This window comes from Ovis aries, chromosome 22, assembly GCF_016772045.2.
Source record: "Ovis aries strain OAR_USU_Benz2616 breed Rambouillet chromosome 22, ARS-UI_Ramb_v3.0, whole genome shotgun sequence".
Lineage (NCBI taxonomy): Eukaryota > Metazoa > Chordata > Mammalia > Artiodactyla > Bovidae > Ovis > Ovis aries.
In genome coordinates this window covers 30,998,467-31,023,692 of record NC_056075.1, presented here as the reverse complement: position 1 = coordinate 31,023,692, position 25,226 = coordinate 30,998,467, and the positions used below count along the sequence as shown (strand labels likewise).

Below are 25,226 nucleotides of genomic sequence, written 5' to 3'. Positions count from 1 at the left end.
CAGAAAAAAATTAAAAGAATACACCCTCAAACTGTTCATTTAACTGCTTACCTCTCTCTCTGGAAAAAGATACTGGTTGATGAGAGAGAGACAAGGAAAGGAAATGCCAGGGAATGAGGTAAAGAAATTGAAGTTGAGATCAAATCATAAAGGGCCATGGATACTGAGCTTGAGTTTGGACTCTGCCACAAATTCTTCATCTAGGATCTTACACATATCACATGGAGAACACTGATGAAACAGATATGCACTTTGAGCCCGACTTATCAGGAAAGGAACTTATGTATCTACATCTGTCCCAGTATAGCAAATCTGTTATCAAGTCTTCAGTTAAACCCTTTCCCAAAAAGCAGATCTCCATTGCCTCTGCTTTTACCTGCCCAGTCCTAATGGCACAAGACTTGCTACCTCTGTTCAGATAGGTTGAGAAATTTATAAACTACTATCACACGATTATATTTGATTTCCAAAGTAACCATCTGTTAAGCAGGCACCCCAGGAGTGTTACTCTCATTAACAGATGAGTTAACTAAGGTTTATGGAAGTTAAATTATCTGCCCAACAGCATGGTGTGAGTCTGACAATAATAACACTAGAGGTAGCAGCAGATAATGTTTATTTAGTACTTACTACTTGTCAGGTACAGTGCTAAATGCTTTTAGCTCTTATCTCATGAAGTCCTTGCAACAATTCTGAGGCAGATTAACGTCCATTTATAGATAAGGAAACGAAGGCTCAAGAGTAATCAAACAACTTGTCAAAGATCACAGAGACCGTAATTGACTAAGTCACAAGGCTAACACAGTTCCAACTCCAAAACCCATGTCATAACCACTATACTATTTCAGAATACACTAAAGGGTTATACATAACCATGTAAATAATCAGGATTGACACAGGAATCAAGGAAAATTTTTAACAGAGCAAGATTTTAAAAGGTAGGAATGCTTTCTACAGTCTGAAGAAATGCTAAATTAAAAAACCCAATGTAGAAAATCTAAATATCTTTACAAAATTATTCTCCCTCCATATAGATCACACTAGTAGTTTATTAAGAAATCTGAGCAATTGAGAAATTTCTGAGCAAATGAGAAATTTCTTCCAATAATGTATTATTATATGCCTAAATACATAATTCATATAACTTTCAACAAGTTCAATTATTTTCTACTGAGTGGTATCTTCCTGGAAAGTATGATAAAAAGAATATATTTTATAAATTTTAATTCAGTACCTTACAGTTTAACTCTACAACCAATTAGCTCCACTTTTCCATTAATAGAATATATGAATGTTTCAATAACTGACCACTAGAAAGTGATAACACAGCTCAACTTAGAAAAGAGCCTGACTCATACATCTGTGGCCCATGCACTAATTATTAAAAACTAGTACTGACTAGTCCCTTCTAGTAATAGTGTCACAGGATCCAGCAATCCCACTCCTGGGCATGTATCAGGAGAAAACCGTAATTCAAAAAGATACACATACCCTGATGTTCACTGCAGCACTAGTCATGCTAGTCAGGTCATGGAAACAATTTAAATGTCCATCAACATAGAAGATGTAATACATAGCACACAATGGAATACTACTCAGTCATAGAAAAGATTGAAAAATGCCATTTGCAGTGACATGGACAGAACTAGATAGTGAGTGAAGAAAATCAAAGACAAACAGCATATGATACTGTCTACATGTGGAACCTTAAAAAAAATGTATAAATGAACCTATTTAGAAAACAGAAATAGAGTCACAGATATAGAAAGCAAACTTTTATTTACCAAGAGGGAAGTGGGGGAGGGATAAATTGGGAGGTTGGGAGTGACATCTACACACTACTATATATAAAATAGATAACTAAAAAGAGTCTACTGCATAGCACAGGGACCTCTACTCAATACTCTGTAATGATGTATATGGGAACAGAATCTTAACAGTGAATATATGTGTACATATAATTGATTCACTTTGCTGTACAGGAGAAATTTATAGAGTATTTTAAAACAACCATATTCCAATACAAAATTTAAAAAGAGTACATGCTTATTTTCTAACTATTTATCTCCTGCCTAGGACAAAGAAAATTATTCCCATAAGTGAGGGGGGGAACTGGATGTTCAGAGACTTGAGGAGTTCTAGCTATATTAAATTTGACTCGCCTTATAACCTAACTCAGTCTCTATCCTGTATTCTAATGTTAAATGTACATATCTGCTAGCTAATTTCTGATCTAAAGGAATTTGGTTAAAAGTACTATTGAAAAACATAGATTTTTTGCATGATACAGGATGCCCGGGGCTGGTGCACTGGGATGACCCAGAGGGATGGTATGGGGAGGGATGTGAGAGGGGGGTTCAGGATGGGGAACACGTGTATGTATGCCTGTGGCGGATTCACGTTGATGTATGGCAAAACCAATACAATATTGTAAAGTGAAAAAAAAGAAAAACATAGATTTTAAAGGGGGAAACTATTGTACTTCAAGGATTCAAAGAGAATTCTTTGAGAATTTACACAAACTCACTGCTACCTAAAAACAAACAGGAGGAGGGACTCTGGCAAAAACAGTAGATCAACTGTAAAGAGTCTTCAAGGACAAAAACATACGACCAAGAATTAATACTGAGTTCTAACAATATAGTTCAGTATAAAAACAGGTAAATATTATTAAACATGTAAGAACTGAAGGATTATTGTTCCTATGAATTGCTCTTGAAGAAAACACTAGTTAATATAATTCAAACATCCAAAAGATAAACAGAAAAACTATGACCTCCTGGGCCTCAGTGCCACCCACCAATGGGCTAACACCAAGTCTGGGACCCTGAGACCCCACAATCAGAGACTCCAGGACCCAGCTCTACCTACCAGGAGGCTGGCACTAGCACCAGGACTCAGGCTTACCTACTGATGGACAGCACAAGCCCCAAGATCCTCTGGGCCTCAGCCCCACTCACCAGTGGGCCAACATCAGTTCCAGAACTATTGTGGCCCCACAGCCAGTCTGTAAAGATTCAGCCCACCCACTGGCAGGCCAGCACCACCACAGGACTCCTCTGTCCATGGAGCCAAATGTGCCAGCACCCAGCCTTACCTACCAGCTGCCAGTAGCCTCCACAAAAACCAACCAGGCCAGCCACATCTCAGTGTACCCACAGAAGGTAGCCCACCACAACACAAAGGCCAAAAGAACTCACACAGAGGACATTTTTGGAACTTAAATCTCTGGTGACTACAGAGGAGTGTGCTATGGGGACCTATAAGACATTTTCTATATAAGGCTACTATTCCAAGATCAGGAAATGTAACCAACCTATTGAATAAATAGACACAAAAGCAGGAACCTGGGATTCCCTGGTGGCTCAGTGGTAAAGAGTGTGCCTGCAATGCAGGAGATACAGGAGAAACAGGTTCGATCCCCCCAGTCAGGAAGATCCCCTGGAGAAGGAAATGGCAACTCACTCCAGTATTCCTGCAAGGACAATCCCATGGACAGAGGAGCCTGACAGGCTCCAGTCCATGGGGTCACAAAGAGTCAGAGGCAATTGAGCACAAAAACAGGCAAAATGAGGGGGAACATGTTAAAACCCCAGAAGAACTAAATGAAGATAAGGAATCTACCCGATAAAGAGTACACGGTAATGAGATGCTCAAAGAACTTGGGAGAAGGAATAAACACAGTGAGATTTAACAAAGAGTTAGAAAATATGAAGGGCAACCAAACAGAGATGAAGAATACCATAAGTGAAATAAATACATTAGAAGGAAACAACAGCAGATTAGATGATGAAAAGGAAAAAAGGAGTGAGCTAAAAACAACAACAAAAATCACTACAGCTGAAAAGAAAAAAGAATAAAAAGAAATACTGACAGTCTAAGAAACCTCTAGGACAACATCAGCATACTAACATTCACATACAGAGATCCCAGAAATGTGTATGGGGTGGGGGTGGCGGGGGGATGGGACGGACAAAGAGAACATATCTGAGGACAAAACAGTTGGCTACTTCCCTAACCTAGGGAAGGAAACAAGATACCCAGGTCCAGAAAGCATAGAATTCTAAACAGGATCACTCAAAAGAGGACCACATCAAAGATATCAAAGATACCTGGTAATTAAAATAGCAAAAGAGATAAAGGGAGAATATTAAAAGTAGCAAGGGGAAAGCAACAAGTTATACACATAAAACTACCAGCTGTTTTTCAGCAGAAACTCCACAGACCAGAAGAGAAAGAAAGGCATGATATATTTTAAAATATGAAAGAAAAAAATCTACAATCAAGAATACTCTCCTGAGCAAGGCTTTCATTCAGATTTGGAGGAAAGAGCAAAAGTTTTACAGATCAGCACAACCTAAAAGAGTTCAACACCACAACCAGTTTTGTAAGAAATGTTAAACAAAAGGCCACAACTAGAAATATGAAAATTACAAAAGGAAAAGTCTCATTGGTAAAGGAAAATATATAACACACTGATAAACCGTGTCAGTTCATTTCAGTTGCTGAGTTGTGTCCGACTCCTTGTGACCCCATGAATCGCAGCACACCAGGCTTCCCTGTCCATCACCAACTCCAGGAGTTTACTCAAACTCATGTCCATCGAGTTGGTGATGCCATCCAGCCATCTCATCCTCTGTCATCCCCTTCTCCTCCTGCCCCCAATCCCTCCCAGCATCAGAGTCTTTTCCAATGAGCCAACTCTTCACATAAGGTGGCCAAAGTATTGGAGTTTCAGCTTTAGCATCAGTCCTTCCAATGAACACCCAGGACTAATCTCCCTTAGGATGGACTGGTTGGATCTCCTTGAAGTCCAAGGGACTCTCAAGAGTCTTCTCCAACACCACAGTTCAAAAGCATGAATTCTTTGGTGCTCAGCTTTCTTCACATTCCAACTCTCATATCCATACATGACCACTGGGAAAACCATAGCCTTAACTAGACGGACTTTTGTTAGCAAAGTAATGTCCCTGCTTTTGAATATGCTATCTAGGATGGTCATAACTTTCCTTCCAAGGAGTAAGCGTCTTTTAATCATGGCTTCAGTCACCATCTGCAGTGATTTTGGAGCCCAGAAAATAAAGCCTGACACTCTTTCCACTGTTTCCCCATCTATTTGCCATGAAGTGATGGGACCAGATGCCATGATCTTCGTTTTCTGAATGTTGAGTTTTAAGCCAACTTTTTCACTCTCCTCTTTCACTTTCATCAAGAGGCTCTTTAGTTCGTCTTCACTTTCTGCCATAAGGGTGGTGTCATCTGCATATCTGAGGTTGTGGATATTTCTCCCGGCAATCTTGATTCCAGCTTGTGCTTGTTCCAGCCAGTGTTTCTCATGATGTACTCTGCATATAAGTTAAATAAGCAGGGTGACAATATACAGCCTTGACATACTCCTTTTCCTATTTGGAACCAGTCTGTTGTTCCATGTCCAGTTCTAACTGTTGCTTCCTGGCCTGCATATAGGTTTCTCAAGAGGCAGGTCAGGTGGTCTGGTATGCCCATCTCTTGAAGAATTTTCCACAGTTTAAAAGACAAAAGTAGTAAATATAATCTGCTACAGCTTGGCTGGGAAGTTCTGATTCATCCACCATAGTCCCCAGACATTGCTCCTTTGGATTTCTATTAATTTAGGCCTTTACAAATTCTCTTAATGGAAAAAACTTTAATTTCCTGGAAGACCGTAAAAGGCACCTGAATAGTTCTTTGCTCAAAAGGATAAAAAGTTTTGGGAAGATGGAATTATGAAGTTGCCTGAAAAAAGGCAGAAAGTAGGGGAACAAAATCATGAATATGTTGTTCTGTAAAGTTCTTGGTGAAAATGAAAAATATATCATTTACTTAAAAACTAAAAAAAACTTTTTAGCCAACCCAATATATAGAGAACATTCCATCCATGAGCAGCAGAATAAGCATTCTTTTCAAGCACATATGAACATTCTCCAGGATAGACTATAAGCTAGGCCACAAGAAAAAGTCAGTAAATTTAGGAAGACTAAAATTATATCAAGCGACTTTTACAATCACAAGGCTGTGAGAATAGAAATCAACAAGGGGAAAAAACTACACAAATACATGGAGGCTGAACACACTAAACATCAGTGGATTACTGAAGAAATCAAGGCAAAATTTTTTAAAAAAGAAAAGAAACAGATAAATGAAAATACACTGAACCAACATCTATGGGACATAGCAAATGCACTAAGAGGGAAACAGTGATACAAGCGTATCTCAGGCTGCATTAAGAATCTCAAACAACCTAACCTTACACTTGAAGGAATTAGAAAAAGAAGAAATAACAAAACCCATTGTCTGGTGGCTCAGAAATGGTAAAGAATCTGCCTGCAATGCATGAGACCCAGGTTCAATCCCTGGGTCAGGAAGATCCCCTGGAGAAGGGAATGGCAACCCACTCCAGCATTCTTGCCTCAAGAATCCCATGGACAGGCAAGCCTGGCTGGCTACAGTCCATGGGATTCCAAAGAGTCAGACATAACTGAGCAATTAATACATATTTACTTACTTAATGTCAGCAGAAGCAAAGAAATCATAAAGATCAGAGCAAAAATACATGAAACAGAGACTAAAAAGCAAAAAAAAAAAAAAAAAAAGCAATGGAAAAGATCAATGAAACTAAAAGTGAGTTCTTTGAAGAGATAAACAAAGTTGCTAAACCTTTAAGCAGACTCATCAGAGAGGGCCCAAATAAATAAAATAAAAATTGGAAAAGACGTTATAACCAACACCACAAAAACAAATGATCACAAGAGATTACTATGAACAATCATATGGTAATAAAATGGACAACACAGGAAAAAAAGGACAAATTCCTAGAAATGTATAATCTCTCACAACTGAATCAAGGAGAAACAGAAAATATGAACAGACTAATTATCAGGAATGATATCAAATCAGTAATCAAAAAATCCTCAACCAACAAAAGTCCAGAATCAGACAGCTTCATAGATGAATATTACCAAATATTAGAGCTTCCTTGGTGGCTCAAATGGTAAAGAATCACCTGCACTGCAGGAGACCCAGGTTTAAGCCTTGGGTTGGGAAGATCTCCTGCAGAAGGGAATGGCTACCTACTCTAGTATTCTTGCCTGGAGAATTCCATGGACAGGGGAGCCTGGTGGGCTACAGTTCATGGGGTCACAAAGAGTCAGAGACGACTGAGTGACTAATACTTTCACTTTCACAATACTTTATGCTGCTTTATACCTTTAAGTACACCTCAATAGTTATAGCTTGATCTGTATCTTAATCTCTTTGGTATAAAAGACGAGGAAATAAGCATAAAGCTATAATAAACACAGATGAACAAAACACACGCATTAAAGGAAAAAGTCTGATATTAGATCACAGAATAGAATAAAACTGTGAATACTAGATTCACCCTCATCCTGCCCAAATGTGAAAGGATGAAATTGAAATACATGCAGATTCTGTATGTTCAAAATGACACAGGGATTATATCGGCACAAGGATATTCACCATAGAACTATATGTAAACAATAATATATTCAAATAACCTAAATGCCCATCACCAAGGCCATGGTTATATACATTATTTTTTATTCAATGAAATATTTTGTAATTACTAAAAAGAATGGTCAACAACCATGTACTGGTAGAACACAATTGAGACAGTAAAGCTTCCGGGGTAATAGTTAGAACTCCGTAGACAGACTGCTGGAATTCAATTTCCAGTTCCCCAACTACCTAGCATTTTACTTAAAGTGTCTATGCCTCAGTTAATCTCTTTGTAAGAGGAGGATAAAATAATACTACATACCTCTCAAGATGTGGCATGAAGACTGTGATGAAGATTAGTAATAAGTACTAAAATGCTTATTAAAACAGGCTCTAGAACATACAAAGCACTGCAAAAATATTATATTAATTATAAATAAGTGAGAAAAACCCAAGTGTAGAACAGCATATTGTGCTATTTATGGGAAAATATAAATATATGCTTATATGTACAAAATACAGAGGTATACACAAAACTGATAGTGGTTTTGTAGAAGAAATACTAGGCAGAAGTCTCAGAGTAGGAGAAATATTTGCTGCCTATGTCTGTATCTTTTGGACTCTGTATCATAAGCATATATTGACCAGACAGAAATCAGTACTTAAATTACCCTTAAAAATCTTAAGGAATCTAAGATAACTGAACACAGTGCCATTTTTTTTATTAGTTCTTTGACCACTATGCCTAAGGTACATTTACTCAGATCTAAGGTTACAAACAGCAAACTCTCAGAGACAAATGTACTTCTTCAAAGTATCTATGAAAGCTCAGATATTTAATATGTTACTGTATAATATACAAAAGGAATTTATCTTTAGAGACAACATTACAAATACAAACGTCAAAAAAGTGTTCAAAGAAATGTGCATATAAATACCAAACATTAGAAATAACTTACATGCACATCAACAGTGTCAATAAATTATGGTGCCACACGATAGAGTATCAGACATTTATAATGATAAGCATACACACATAAATTTAGGTATAAAATTACAATTTTGCACATAAATGATGAACAGTAAATTATGGACTCTTCAAAGTTCCCTGGACTGCAAGATCAAACCAGTCAATCCTAAAGGAAATCAACCCTGAACATTCATTGGAAGGCCTGTTGTTGTAGCTCCAATACTTTGTCCACCTGATGCGAAGAGCCAACTGCAAAAGATCTGGATGCTGGGAAAGACTGAAGGCAAAAGGAGAAGGGGGCAGTGAAAACAAGATGGTTAGATAGCATCACTGACTCAAACAGACATGAATTTGAGCAAACTCTGGGAGACAGTGAAGGACACATGGGGTCAGAAAGAGTCAGACACAACTTAGCAACTGAACAACACCAACAACAAACTATGGACTCTTTCTACACAAGAACACAGATATCCTTCATTCCTTTTCATTGTTATAATTTGTGGTATGACTACACCATAATTTACTTAATCATTTTCTTATCAACTGACATTTAGGTTATTTCTATTTGCCTTCTGGGGGGGTGGGTAGCACAAATAATGCTTCGCTGAACATAAATCTTCATATACAGGAACCAGTATTTCCATAAGGCAGGGTCCTGAAAGCAGAACTGTTCAGTCAAAACTAAAGTGCATTTGAAATATGTATGCTAGTGTTAGCTGCTCAGTTGTGTCCAACTCTTTGCAACCCTCTGGACCATAGCCCACCAGGCTCTTCTGTCCATAGATTTTTTTTCAGCAAGAATACTAGAGTGGGTTGCTATTCCCTTCTCCCGGGGATCTTCCCAATCCAAGAACTGAACCCTGGTATCCTGCATTGCAGACAGATTCTTTACCGGCTGAGCCACCAGAGAAGCACTAAAATATGTATAAGTAGTTCTAAACCATCTTCTTCCAAAGAGAATGCATAAATCTACACTCTTTCAATCTTGACAATCATTATTCTTTCTCATTTTTATCAATCTGATATATGAAAAATGACATATTATCTAATCTGTATTTCTTTGATTAGTGATGGTGAAGAAATCTTTCCATTCTTCCACTGTTTGCGGTATTCAGGCAAAATACAGACTATAGCTACATTATGTATAATACTCATCATGGTTTTAATTTTTCTTAATTTGCCAATATTTAATCATTGGAGGAGAAGGAAATGGCAACCCACTCCAGTATTCTTGCCTGGAGAATCCCAGGGACAGAGAAGCCTGGTGGGCTGCCGTCTATGGGGTCACACAGAATCGGACACGACTGAAGTGACTTAGTAGCAGTAGCAATCACTGGAAGTTTCACATACAAATTCAGACTACTACTTCTCATTTAAAAAAAATTTTTAAATGTGGGTATCACTGGGTCAACATTTATTAATGACAAAAACCAACTAGTGGTGAACAGAAGTTGTGCCCACACGGTGCTCTCCAACTCAACAATCTCATATATAATCCCTACTGAGTTCACTCATTTATGTTACCTGCCTGATCGCTTGCAGGAATTTAAGTTTAGCATTCCACTACTATTGAGTTACTTGACTATATACTAGTTATGAGAATTCTTCCTATGAAGGATATATATGTGTGTGTGTGTGCACATATAGGTAATTATATATATAAAGTATTTCTTGTCTCAATTTTTTAACTTAATGATATTGTTCATATACACATATATCTAAAAATCGTAAAGTCTTAATCAAATGATAGCAATGTTTATCCTTGGTTATAAGAATGGCTTTCACTTTTATTTATCTTTGTATCATTTTTTAAAATATATACAAGAATTCCCTCCTTTTATAATCAGTGAGAGGGGAAAGAAAAAGCTATGTTCATTTTGAAACAGAGGATGATAGTTCGGTTATGTTCACTTTTAAACTGACAAAGAAAACTCTAACATACAATACTAGAGGAGGGCGACATAATAATCAAACCTAATTAAATTAGTCCACAATAGTTCATGAGGAACCAAATACAGCCAATACTTCAGATCTGAACTGTAATGTACACTGCTCTTACAAGAGATATTCAAAAGTGCCTGGAGTGATCTGATTCATATTGAAGTTATAAAACCAAATTTCTGAATACTGGCAGTTCAGAAACCAGCTTTTTCTTCAAATATGAATATTTCAATTTTTATAAATATAAAAACTATAGTTTCATTCAGTCAGCATTTAAAATATACTAAATGCCATGAACTGCATAAGGTGCCAAGTATGCAACCATGTAATAAAGCATATTATCCTTACCTGTAAGCTAACAAACAAGTGTAAAGGCAAAAACTGTGGTTAAGAACTGTTGAAGCACAAAGGCACTTAAGAGCCTTGGAAAGGCTTCTTCTTAAAGAGACAACACCTAAGAAGAGATCAACTATAAGAGTGGGAGAGGGCCAGGAATCCTAAAGTCATACTGACTCCTCTCTCTCCTTCATCTTTCATATCCTAACAATCACTAAATCCTACTCGTTCTTCCCATAAAATTACTCCTGACTCTTCAACTTCTCTTCATTCTCAATGCCACTACGCTGAGCCAGGTACACTGAACATTCTCCTGTAATAGCTTTGTAACTGGTCTCAAGCATCCACTCCCAACCTTATTCTTATTCTAATCACTACATTGTAATTAAAGTAATCTTTCAAATACTCAGGGATTTCCTGGTGGTTCAAATGGTAAAGAGTCTGCCTGCAATGTGGGAGACCCAGGTTCCATCCCTGGGTCAGGAAGATTTACTGGAGAAGGAAAGGCAACCCACTCCCGTTATTCTTGCCTGGAAAATCCCATGGATGAAGGAACCCGGCAAGCTATAGTCTATGGGGTCACAAAGAGGTGAACATGACTGAGCGACTTCACTTTCTTTCTTTTCAAATACTCAAATCTAATCGACCAACTGTCCAAATTAAAACACCTGGATGGGAAAGGGGGTGGTCTCACAAACACAGCCCTCAAGATAAAATCCAAGATTCTTAGCAATAATTCTCAAGCCTTTCATGATCTGGCCCCTGACTTCAGCCACAACTCCAACATTCCCCACCTTGTCCTCTAGTCACATACACTTCTTTCCAATCCCCCAAGTTCTGCTAGCTCTTGTCCCTAAGACTTTACAGGAGCTATTTCATTTGATCATAAACCAGCATAAAATGATCTCAGTTCGTTTTCAAGGCAAACCATTCATATTACAGTAATACAAGTCTATGCCCCAACCACTATGCCAAAGATGAATTGGAACGGTTCTATGAAGACCTACAAGATCTTCTAGAACTAAAACAAACAAAAAGTGTCCTTTTCATCATGGGGACTAGAATGCAAAAGCAGGAAGTCAAGAGATAACTGGAGTAACAGGCAAGTTTGGCTTTGGCATACAAAATGAAGCAGGGCAATGGCTAACAGAGTTTTGCCAAGATAACGCATTGGTCATAGCAAACATGCTCTTCCAACAACACAACAGACAACTCTACACACGGACATCACCAGATGGTCAATACCAAAATCAGATGGATTATATTCTTTGCTGCTGAAGATGGAGAAGCTCCAAACAGTCAGCACAAAAAAAGACCAGGAGCTGACTGTGGCTCAGATCATGAACTCCTTCTTGCAAAAAACAGGCTTAAATTGAAGAAAGTAAGGAAAACCACCAGGCCATTCAGGTATGATGTAAATCAAATCCCTTATGATTATACAGTGGAAGTGACAAACAGATTCAAATAGATTACATTTGATAGAGTGCCTGAAGAACTATGGATGGAAGTTTGTGACACTCTACAGGAGGCAGTGATCAAACCATCCCCAAGAAGAAATGCAAAAAGGCAAAATGGCGGTCTGAGGAGGCCTTACAAATAGCTGAGAAAGGAAGAGAAACGAAAGGCAAGTGAAGAGGAAAGATATATCCATCTGAATGCAAAGTTCCAAAGAATAGCAAGGAGAGATAAGAAAGCCTTCTTAAATGAACTATGCAAAGAAACAGAGGAAAACAATGGGCCTTAGGAAGCATTACTATAAACAATGCTAGTGGAGATGATGGAATTCCAGCTGAGCTATTTCAAATCCTAAAAAACAATGCTGTTAAAGTGCTGCACTCAATATGCCAGCAAATTTGGAAAACTCACCAGTGGTCACAGGACTGGAAAAGGTTACTGCAATGCCAAAGAATGTTCAAACTACCTCACAACTGCACTCATTTCACATGCTAGCAAGGTCATGCTCAAAATCCTTCAAGCTAAGCTTCAACAGTACATGAACAGAGAATTTTGCACATGTACAAGCTGGATTTAGAAAAGGCAGAGGAACCAGAGATCACACTGCCAACATCTGCTGGATCATAAAAAAGGCAAGAGAATTCCAGAAAAACTTCTACTTCTGTTCCATGGACTATGCTAAAGCCTTTGACTGTGTGGATCACAACAAATTGTGGAAAATTCTGAAAGAGATGGGAATACCAGACCACCTGACCTGCGTCCTGCGAAACCTGTATGCAGTTCAAAAAGCAACAGTCAGAATTAGACATGGAAAAATGGACTAGTTCAAAACTGGGAAAGGAGTATGTAAGGGCTGTATATTGTCACTCTGCTTATTTAACTTATATGCAGAGTACATCATGGAAAATGCTGGGCTGGAGGAAGTGCAAGCAAGCTGGAATCAAGATTGCCAGGAGAAATATCAATAACCTCAGATATGCAGATGACACCACCCTTATGGCACAAAGCAAAGAAGAACTAAAGAGCCTCTTGATGAAAGAGAAAGAGGAGAGTGAAAAAGTTGGCTTACAACTCAACATTCAGAAAACTAAGATCATGGCATCTGGTGCCATCAGTTCATGGCAAATAGATGGGGAAACAATGGAAACAGTGACAGACTTTATTTTCTTGGGCTCCAAAATCACTGTGGATGGTGACAGCAGCCATGAAACTAAAAGTTACTTGCTCTTTGGAAGAAAAACTATGATAAACCTAGACAGTATATTTATAAAGTATAAAATATTTTATATATTTATATTTATCAGTATATTTATATTTATCACTTTGCTGACAAAAGTCCTTCTAGTCAAATCTATGGTTTCTCCAGTAGTCATGTACAGATGTGACAGTTGGACCATAAAGAACGCTGAGCGATGAAGAATTGAGGCTTTCAAACTGTCATGTTGGAGAAGACTCTTGAAGCATGCCTTGGACAGCAAGGAGACCAAATCAGTCCATCCTAAAGGAAATCAGTCCTGAATATGGTTTGCAAGGATCGATGCTGAAGCTCCAATGCTTTGGCCACCTGATGCGAGGAGCTGACTCACTGGAAAAGACCCTGATGCTGGGTAAGACTGAGGGCAGGAGAAGGGGGTGACAGAGGATGAGACGGCTGGATGGCATCATCGACTCAACGAACATGGGGTTGAGCAAACTCAGGGAAATAGCGAAGGGCAGGGAAACCTGGTGTGCTATACAGTCCATGGGGCTGCAAAGAGTCGGACATGACTGAGCAACTGAACAACAATACAAACAGGTTTACAGTTCTTCACTGAGCTAGCTCCATGCACCCTTCAGATCACAGTTTAAAGATCAGGGGAGTCCTTCCTGACTATTCAAAAGCATTTCTGAATACTGTCTCCCCTCTCTGTGCTCCCACTTAAAACTTCCCCTATCAAGAGTATTTTTCACACTGTATCATACTTGTCAGATTAGCTATTTCACTCCCTCATTTAAAGCAGTGGGAAAACAGGGAGCTTACTGTCTTTTTCAGTTTTATTCCAATAGTTATAAAATAATACCTAACAGTTTAATTTATTGAAAGAATTGTTGAGTATTTGTTAACTTGGGCTTTATCTACCCTACTAAATAGCAGCCTTCCTACAGTTTTCCTCTAAAGTACTTTACAACTTCAAAAGCACTATGAACTTTTTATTAAGCACACAATAGGCATGTAGTAAACACTTGCTGAAACCAGTTGAATAAGCAAAGACAAAAATCTTATCTCACTGCATATTCCCCTATACTCAACTTAAAATTAAATCACTCAGATTTTTTAATGAATAACTAAAATGACAAGATTTCAACTATTTTCCTTTGTTTATAAAGATCTGAAATGCTCCTTATATTCTTTTACTAGCTGAAAGAAATAAACTGCTCTCCCCTCCAAATCACATAAAGCTATGTATTTTTGTAATTCTAGTTAAAAACGGAATCTTCAAAACTGGAAGACCAAAGATTGAGAAAGTACCCAAAATTAACATGTTCAAAGGAACGTTACTGTTCAGAGAGAAATGGAAAAACACTGCCTTAAGCAGCATGAATGAACATGATGCAAGAATTAATTTTTATGTAGGCTAAAGAAATAGCTCTAAATAAATTGTTCTATATTAGTCCATGTTAATTAGAATCAAGGCAAGAGTGCACAACTTATAGCATCTCTAAATTCATTTTCCCCCCTTTTCTAAAGAGGCAAGGTGCAATAGTTTGGACTAACATGCACAGAAACTAAATTTTATACAGTAACAAATACATGAGAGTTTTTCAAGAAATCTGGTGTTCCTTCTTATGGGAAAGCACAGATTTATTATGTAATTTTGATTCTGAGCAAACAAAAGTTTTGAGCAAAGAATTGAAAATCTGTTTACTCAACCTAAAAGTCAAGCCATAATTGAGATTACAGCTCTCTTGTACAACACTTCACTATATACATAAATTGTTAAGATTCTCCAGCAAAATAAAAGGAAGAGGTAGGATAGGGGGAATTCAAATGTCTCAATATAACTAAGATATAATAATAAATGTCATATCTTGATCAAACTTAATCTGAAAAGTTCTTAGGCCACACAGTCTTAAAAAAAAAAAAGATTTGTGAATATTTGCTTTAACAGCCTTTCTTTCCCAGGAACTCAAAACATGTCACACAGAACCTAAGTATTCTCAAAGGACACTTACTCTTTAACATGGGCTAATTGGCAATAAATCAAAAAGTTGGTTACCTAATTATCAGTGTAAAGCAAACGAGATAAAATGTAATTGCTATCTTAGGTTATATGCACTAAGGTGACTACAGTACTTTAAAAGTATCTTCAACTTAGAATTTGATTTTCAGTACTTTTAAGCTAAAAATTAATCTCACTTAATTGCTTTTTGTGTGTATAAAACCACATATTTCTTCACTAGATCTTATCTGATCATAAAGTCTGTCCATTACTCATTCTATAAACTATCAGAAACTGTCAGGAAAAAAATATAAACAAAAATAAATTTACCACACACAGCAAGATTAAAGGAGTGTGGTCTCAAGGCAGGTATATTACATTTAAGAGTCAGTATTTAATAAGTTGCCTTTATTGTAAAACAAAGTTTTTCTCATATTCCTATAGTTCACTTTTTAGACTATTCAGATGAAGACCAGTATGCTCAGTTATTTATCTATTCATCCTAACAGCTGTTAAAACAGAATTTACATTTGGGGGCCTTAATAATATAATCTCATTATCTCTGTATTACATTTTAAAAAATGCCCCAAAGCAAAAGTCTTCCTCATACAAGATCAAAAGAAAAACATGGAACAGTCAAGCCCAATTTAACTTAAGGTTAATAAAGATTTTCTCCCATAAGAACCTACTCTAAATATGGAAAGGCAGCCCATGCTTATAGATTTGAATATATATTAAAAAAAAATTTTTTTTTTGCAATTTAACATATTAAATCTAACCAGTTCCCAACTGGTTAGATGTACTATCTACTACTGTGTGACTATAACTGCAAAATATGAGTCCCACATAGTTTACAGAAGCTTTAATGTAAAAAATTCTTACATCATAAAAATGTAAATCATTTAGTAATTTGCAGGTAGCAATTGATTTATTATTTAAATTATGCCAGAAAAAAAAAAAAGACATTATTTGGCCATACTTAATTTCAATTACTCTCGGAAGCAACTCAAATATTATCAAACTTAGTTATAAAACCTGGGTAATGATATGGTCAGAAAAAAGATGTATCAATTAAGAAATTATTTGTTATTTTTACACATGATCTACCTTTGTGGATTATTCATTTTCAAAGAATTTGAACATAATGGGCATCCCTGGTGGCTCAGCTGGTAAAGAATCTGCCTGCAATGCAGGAGACCCTGGTTTAAATCTTGGGTCGGGAAGATCCCCTGGAGAAGGACTAGGTTACAACTTCAATTATATGAAACTTAATTTTAACTCTTTGATAAAACAAAAATCTTCAAGATCTTACTACAGGGTCATTATAAAAGTATCAATTAGCATAATGTGTGTGTGTGTGTTTGTGTGTGTGTGTGTGTGTGTGTGTGTGTGTGTAAATATCAGGTGTAAGTGAGCTCCAACTGAAGAGAGGCCAGATAAGTTTATTTTTGCATGTAGACAATTAGTCATGCATTAAAGCATTATTCACAGAGCTAACTCTATAAAAATTACATAGCTGACTTTAAAAGCAAATTTATTAAGTCCTTCCTTTCTCATATCACAAAATCTTTAAACTGAAACATTTAACTCTAAAATCCATTTGTCTGATAATAATAATTAGCATAGATCAACTCAGTACCTTTTTTAATTAACAAAATAAGCTGGTAAAAAGTATGTTTTATAAAATCCCTTGACAGTATACTATCCTGAATAATGGATATAAACTAGTTTCATGCTTTACAGTTAGTTTCTAATCAGTTTCAGTATCTATTTCTCACAGTCTGATACAATGCTGCAACAGTAGGGTTGCACAACATTCTGGGGGAAATGTATAAAATTATTTACATTGAAATACTTAGTCCTGTACACAAGCATCATGACAATTTCACAAGAGTTGTCAACTTTTTAAATAAAAATATTAATAAATTTTAATAGAATTAACTGTTTGTTTCAAAAACTGTGACTCCATTTTAAAGAATCATTGTTCTCAAGTCCCAAAACAATTTTTGCTTTTCATGCCTTATCTGCAACCTAAAACATTAACTGATTTATGTCACTGACTCACCCATTGACCATCATTATATTTGATCATCTTTAGGTCTTTCCTGCCCAATCCAAAGCCCAACACAGTCTCACGTTCTGGACCTTCAATACACTTTGTTCTTGTCCTAAATACTCATGTTCTGTGTGTACTACTATAAGCTATTATATAACAGGAGGTGGGATAAATTAAAGAATACTGCAGCACTATAAGCCATTTAGCATGCTGAGTTTCCACAGTTGCTTAGTGGGTGTTCTGAAACTAGGCCATATTTCTAGTATTAAGAATTTCAAATCCCTACTTCCAAAGTACAGAAATAAATGTTTTCAAAATTAAATCATAAAACCTTACTATTTTCAGCTGCCTGGTATATAAGTATCCCATTTCTATGACTTTAAAACTGTAATTAACACATGGTAGATAAACCAATATTTGTTTTAGCAACAAAATAAGGAATAACCAGCTCTTTTACCTATCCTTATATAGTCAGAGAACACAATAGATTACAAAACTAAGACAATAAATTTATGTGAACCAGAACTAAAGCCCTTTAAGTGAAATATCAAATTCTTTATCCCAGAAGACATAAAAAGAACAAAGCTGAATTAAAAATAATATACTTCAGGTCATCCAAGATGCAACATTCTACAGACTTCTAAAACAAGTAATTATGACCTCCAATCTAATTTTTCCAGTCTAGGTTACCAAAAAGGCCAAAAATTAACAAGAAAACTTACTGTTTAAGGACTTCCCTCATAGCTCGGTTGGTAAAGAATCTGCCTGCAATGCAGAAGACCCAAGTTCAATTCCTGGGTAGGAAAGATCCTCTGGAGAAGGAAATGGCAACCCACTCCAGTATTCTCGCCTGGAGAATCCCATGGACAGAGGAGCCTGGCAGGCTACAGTCCATGGGATCACAAAAGTCAGACACGACTTAGCAACTAAACCACTACTCTCTTTAACAGTTTAAAAGTTGCTTTATGTCATTCTGTCATATCACTGCAACAGGTATGTTTTCATTCAAAACTGATAAACATGTTGTTACTCAGTTTTACATATTTCGTACCTCAGTACACTAAGAAACACACGGTGGGTATAAAAACTTTTAAGGCAGTAATAATATACTGCACTGAATCAGGACTTTCGATTATTTTCTTCAATGTAATTTTACTTAATAAATACTTATAATATCTACTATGTTTCATCTCATTAAGCAAATCTTCCCAATAACAAAAGGCTAACATTAAAACTTGTTATCATTTTAGATGGAAACCTTTCTGAAATATAATATCTGCTCCTGTGTCATTATCAAAATTTACCAACAGCAACTAATACCTTTGTCATGACCTTACATCATCATTTTTGCTATACTATTCTACATATAAAATAAATGGCATCTTAAAAGATTTTAAGTATTTATCACATTAATTTGCCTTACACTGATATTTTTTAATGTCTTACGTCTGCTTTTTAAGTACTTTACCCTTGCTCTTATTTTCAACTTTCATAAGGCCTCTAGGAGTACCCTAGTCCTTTCTACATTTGGCTACCAAACTTTAAAATAATTGTACATTATAAAATTTTAAAGATCCCTCAATTAAGGCCTAGGGGGTTCTAAGAGCAGAAAATGTGTTTAAGAGCAAAAGCACTATGACATCTTTGTCCTTTTTGGCCTGTTTGTTTGGAGGCCCTAGACAAATTTTCTATTAGAAGCCTTACAAGGTAGACATTGTGTAGTGGAGAAATGGTAGTAAAGAGCACAGAAATACTTGATGTTCATCATGAAGCTTACAGTAATGCAAAAAAGACAAAGACATTAAACACATCATTACAAAAATGATGAGTATTATAAAAAGGAAATAACAGGTGGGAGACCTTAAAACAGGAGAATCTAACTAGAGATCAAAGGCTTCCCCAAAGATGTGATATTGGGGTTTGACCAGCAATTAGGAGGTTAGCCAGGTTAAGAGAGCATGGGGTTGTATCCAAGATGACACCAGAAAGTTTTAGTTTCCTAAAAGATAACCTTGAGATAAGTGAGATGTTATAACATTTATATGGGAATTGCTAAAATGTGAAACATTTAAAAAGGAATTTCTCAGATTTCTATAATGAAAATAACAGAAAGGATTGCTGTGCTTAGTGGCTCAGTCATGTCCGACTCTTTGTGATCCCCATGGACTATAATCTGCCATTCTCTTCTGTCCATGGGGATTTTCTAGGTAAGAATTCTGGAGTGGGTTGTCATGCCCTCCTCCAGAGGATCTTTCCAACCGAGAGATCAAATCCAGGCCTCCCACATTGCAGACAGATTCTTTACTGTCTGAGCCACCAGGGAAGCTCAACCAACAATACTGGAGTGTGTAGCCTATCCCTTCTCCAGGGGATCTTCCTGACCCAGGAATAGAACCGGGGTCTCCCGTACTGCAGGCAGATTCTTTACCAGCAGAGCTATCAAGGAAGCCCCAACAGGAAGGACTGAAAAAAAGCCAAGTATGAGAATTTTTAAAATGGGAAACTACGGCACCCTGGGAGAGCTGAAGAGCCTTCATTTCATCCTCAAGTAAGTATTAAATCATACTGCATGAAAAATTACTTTTTAATAGTCAAGTTCAGAGAACTTTTAAATCTTAAAAAACTTTTAAAGGCATACAAAAACTTCTAGCAGGCTACCAGGATATAACTACTGATCATACAGTCTGACTTTTAAGCAAAGAGTGGCACTCTGAATAAGTATGGAAAGAGACTATTTTTAATGTTCTCAGAAGAGTGCATTTTAAATATCTGCAAAATAACTCACCATGAGTTCTAAGGAAGGAAATTCATAAGTGTTACTCTTAACATGATACATGAAGGCTGAGAAAAATATATTTAAGTATGATATGAGAAAAATATATTTAAATATGATTTTGAAACATTTTATCATTATCCAAGTTCCATGCTTCAGAATTATTTCACGTTAGGCTGATACGTTCTTCTTCTATTTAACCATGAAAATATACTTAGTTAAAAATTTTAAATGATAATTTGGAGCAGATTCCTAACATTAATGCAGATCCACAGTTCAAGCCTCAAATTAAATGAGGCACAAAAGGCATACAATCTCTAAAAATAATAACTTTAATGAAAGCCTACTGTATCACTTAAAATATTAACATTAGGTCATAGATGGACTCCAAATTGTTATTCCCTGCAATTCTCCAAATGGACCTTAACATCTCTAACGTCTATGCTTTTTCTACCCTCCATCCAACTTATTCCTCAAGATAATTCAGGTTGTATCCTTCAGTAAGCACTGTTGATTATACATGCAGTCTGAATTAATCCATCTGAGTTCTTCAGTGTATACTGCTACCAAAGCACTTGTCACACTGCAAAACAATTCGCTACTGTTTGTCCCCTTCATGCAACAAACCATGAACTTACTGAAAGCAGGAAACAGCACCTTTATCTCTATGCCTTCACAGACCAGGACACACAGCATTCAGGAGGTCTGTGACATTAGTGAGTGTGAAACCAGTGAGAAACACTCACACAACAAAATTCAAAGGTTAATTAAAAACTATCTGCAAAATTGTGAAAGTCCTGAAGGCAGTGTTGTACAACACAAAACTGGAAACAGAGAAAGCCCAAATTTAACTGATGAAATTAACTCCAAATTCTAGACATCATCCATGTCAGAACACATCATTTCTACCTACAAGGCATTAGAAAAACTAAAAGAAAAATATTTATCTGTCAATGGTGAAATTACTTAACTAAACTTGCAAGATTTATAAATTGGGGGCAAATAAGATGCTTAAATTGTGTGTTCACAGTGCTATGAACATTAGAAAATAGACAACCCAAAATATTTCAGAGTAGTCTTTCACATAGGAACAAATCATACCCTCTTTTAATGTTTTAGCTTCAAGCAATATGTTCATTATTTCCAATAAAAGAAACTTTAACCTTTTCTAGCATGAACTACTTTCTGTGACCAGTTACGATATTTACAAAAGTTGGAATGAGATACATAGTGTGAAATAATCTAATTAGTTCTTTAAATCTTGATAATGGGAACATCATACTTTCTCAAAAAGCACATATGTTAGCAACATCTCAAAAGCTGAAGAGCCCTCTGCAATTAGAATATGCTTTTCATACATTAGAACTTTGATTTGCTGAGTTAAAGATGATGTGCTAAAAAACTGGGAACCAGGAGAAAATGCCAAAGAAGAAACATTATGTTAAAATAATGCAACTACATATTTGAGAATATGAATCAGTTTCTTAGACTTACGCATGTTCTTTTCTACCTGCACTGGTTGACAATTACATTTCAGAGCACTCCAATACTTGAAGCACACTACAGGCCAACTTGTGACAGAAATTTTAGTATTTTAAAAGTCAGAGTTGATAGTAAAATACAAAATTTAACAGAAAAAAATATTTCCAGAAAGATATATAGTACACAACCTTGATACAATGTAAAATTCAGAAGACAAGAATAGCAAACCTGACCTATATATGCCTAATACGAAATATGTAATGCAAGAAATACAAGTCAAATAATAAGCAAAAATAGCAACAAATTTATTTGCAGTACTTTTTCAAGTATCCCATAGAAGTACTTTATCATTCTGCTGCTAAATTACAGCCCATTTCTAATTCATCTATAACAAAGTATTTATGAATTCCCCACGGATCTTATTAGGAAATATCAAAGTTTTATATCTAAGTTTCCTCTCCTAATTGATATCTTATAATCCAGTTCAAGAATACCTTCACTAAGCCCAAGTTATAGAACCTCAGAACTCACTGAAGGACAGGAGTCAACTTGTTTTTCTTTTGTTGTTTTTTATTGTTTTGAGAGTGTTTTGGTCTTGTGATTTTTTAAAATTACTATAAGCATTTATTCTATGCTTTTTCATTCATGAAAATACACAAACGATAGAGTGAACTGAATCCTATGAAGATATAGTCTTTCATTTAATCTTCAACCTCCAAAGAAATTCATCCTTATATCTGCATGCCCAGGTTAGTGTATATTTTTCAGTTTAAAGAAAAAAAACCACAACAGATTCTGATATTCTTTTCTCATATGATATTTAAAATCTAAAAACTATTTAAACTGTTTAAAGAATACAAGTCTTACAGAAATATTAAATTACACAACAAATATTGATAATACAGCATATTTTTAAAACAAATATGACTGCAATTTAACTGCCTGGATAACAAGGAATTTCAATTTTCACGCTTGCCCTCAAAATCCATACAGGTAAAGCAAGGCAAAAAAAACATACCAGCAGTTATTCAGAAGCCATCTTTGGGAGCATTCCACCTAGAATTCCAGTTTATTATCTCTCTTGAATATGGGAGAAGCCCTCTCCCAAGCCACTGAAGAAACCAAAAAAAAATTCAAAAAGTGTAATTCCAGCCAGCATAACAAAAGAATTTATGATTTTAATGTTCTGTTTGAAAAGTGAAATGTTTCAAATTTCTGACTGGTTTCTAGTTCACAAGTTGCTGTGTCTTACTTGTTACCATTATCCAAACAGTTCTGATCAACTTTCTGAATATGGTAGCTTAAAAACTCAAAAAAACAAAACACCTCAGCTGCAAATTATTAATGTATTTCTTAACATCATTCTTTAATCCATTACCATTCATAACAAATAAAAGAGAAAATTCTTAAAAACAGCTGAAAAATTGTATCAACAATCAGAAATCAGAAAACAAATGCCAACCTGAGATCAATGTGTTTTTTAAAAACTGAACAAATGCTGGGAAAAACTAGTAACCTTAGAGATAGGCCATGTCCGTTATTTCCAAACTGGCATTTCAAGAATATAGTTTTATATGCCAGCTTTATGTTACATTTAAACCATTAGACAAAGCCTTTATTTCTCTGTGGTCTATTTTTAAATGCATATGCATAATTAAAACTTTTACAGTGTGCCTGAGGTCCAAATTAGTATTCAAAAGATTATCATATTCAGTCTAAGATCCTTATGTAGGTAGGGAATGGTCCTTTACATAATTATTCCTAATAATTCTTGTCACTGTCACACAGAAAACATAAACACTTAACAAATTCAAACTATGAACTGTAAGCTTGGTGAATGTCACAAATTGTACTCAATAGCTAAATCTCCTCAAATACATAGTAACAAACAGTTACAAGGGCTACAGCATGTAAAGGTGAGGGTAGAGATTAGCAACTAATAAACTGAGGTCTTTAAGCCAATCTTTCAGGGTTGATGCTGTAAAAAATACTTGGTGACACAAGTGTACTCTAAGATTCTGAAAACCTAACAAAAAATAGTTTTAGATACAACTATCCATTACTCCTGAGTACTGAGTAACGAGAAAGTGCTGACATTTACGAAGAACTGTACAACGATGCACAGGTGTAAGCTTAGATATAGACTGGTGGTGGTACTTATCATGAGGGAGGCAAATACTATGCAGTCCACATCTGCAACACAATTTTGCTTCAGCATCCCTAGAGACTTAGAAAACATTTTTTGGGTAGATTGCAAAATATTGCTTCCTCTTTTATTCTCATCACCCCCATTATAGATACAAAGCAACAGACAAGAAAATCAAATCACCAACTGAAAGGGCTGAAAGCTTAAACACACACAGACACACACACACAAAAGCATCTTCTTTCCAACTATATTCATTTCACCTGTTTGTAGAGCCACACTAACACAATTACACAAACCCTCTGCTGATTTTTGAGGAAAAAAAAGAAAGGAAGGCAACTAATGGCTTGCAGTCATTCTTCTACCTAAAAGAGAGGAGCGAGGTGGTACAAAACAATGGATACTGAGGGGCTGGGGGAAGATCGTTTTGTCCCGAAGCCTCTAGCATTGGGGGGCGGGGGGTGGGGGGAAGGCGGGGAGAAGAGTACTTTTCCTCTACCCATAAAAGCCTCCGCGGAAAAAGGTTGCCATTAGGCATGTCCAACAGAGCACTCTTGGATGCCTACAACTCGCTTCACCAAGCAACACACCCAAAGCCGACTCACCACTCTTCACGGAACCGAGACGGTGAGCGCGGTGGGCTTTGGGGAAGGGGCGAGGAAAGACTCCACCCCGTATCACTACCGCTGCGCCAAGGCCCCCGCCAACGATTCGCACGCCCACGGGGCGCCCCGCAGCCTGGGCCCGGTGACCCCAGGAGCCTAGTGGAGCGAGACTATCCTCCGGGCGGCCCCGGCCCCGGCCCTTGCGCCGGTTAGTCCTCGCCCGGGTGCTGTCCCGGCCGCCCGCCCGCCCGCCGCCACCGCAGGCCCGGCCCCAGGACACTGTCAGCCAGCCGGCTCGCTCTCGGTGCTCGGCTGCGGGCCCCACAGGAGAGTCAGGTCCCAGGGCCCGGGCCTCCCAGCGACAGCACCCAGGAAAACGGCGGCGGCGGCGCCTCCTAGGGCCCCGGCACCTCGGGCCTCGCCCCGGCCCCGCCGGCTCGCGCCTGTCAGGACGCGCGGGGCCTCCCCCTACCGACCGACCGCCCGACGGACAGGAAGGAAGGCAAGAAGAACCGGCCAACAGGCACCCTCCCGCCTCGGCGGCCCCTGGTTACCGTCAGGAGCCCGGACTTCGCCATCCTCCCCTCGCTCGCCCTCCTTCCTCCTCCTCCTTGGAAGCGACGCTGCCCAACCGCCGCCCCCCGCCCGCCCCTCCCCCACTCGCCCCGCCCCGCCCCGCCCGCGCCTCCACACACTCTCGCTCTACCGCCCCGCCCCACCTCTCGAGTGCAGGCCCGTCAATCGCCGGGGAAGAGAAACAGGCGGGGCCAGGGCCGCCAACGCTGC

General features: G+C 37.4%; 1 protein-coding gene across 12 annotated transcripts in view; it reads right to left on the bottom strand.

Annotated features, from left to right (window-relative positions):
* Positions 1 to 25,226, bottom strand: part of SHOC2 (SHOC2 leucine rich repeat scaffold protein) — an 85,035-nt gene that overhangs the window by 59,078 nt on the left and 731 nt on the right. For 2 of the 12 annotated variants that reach the window (XM_042238600.2, XM_060404465.1), the window contains exons 1-2: positions 24,441 to 25,040; positions 22,708 to 22,801 (exon numbers count right to left, since the gene is read on the bottom strand). The exons of 1 other annotated variant lie outside the window; for it this stretch is intronic. The gene's annotated coding sequence lies outside the window, so the exon portion shown is untranslated. 9 more of the 12 variants (XM_042238599.2, XM_027960246.3, XM_060404459.1 and 6 more) reach the window with 7 other exon arrangements.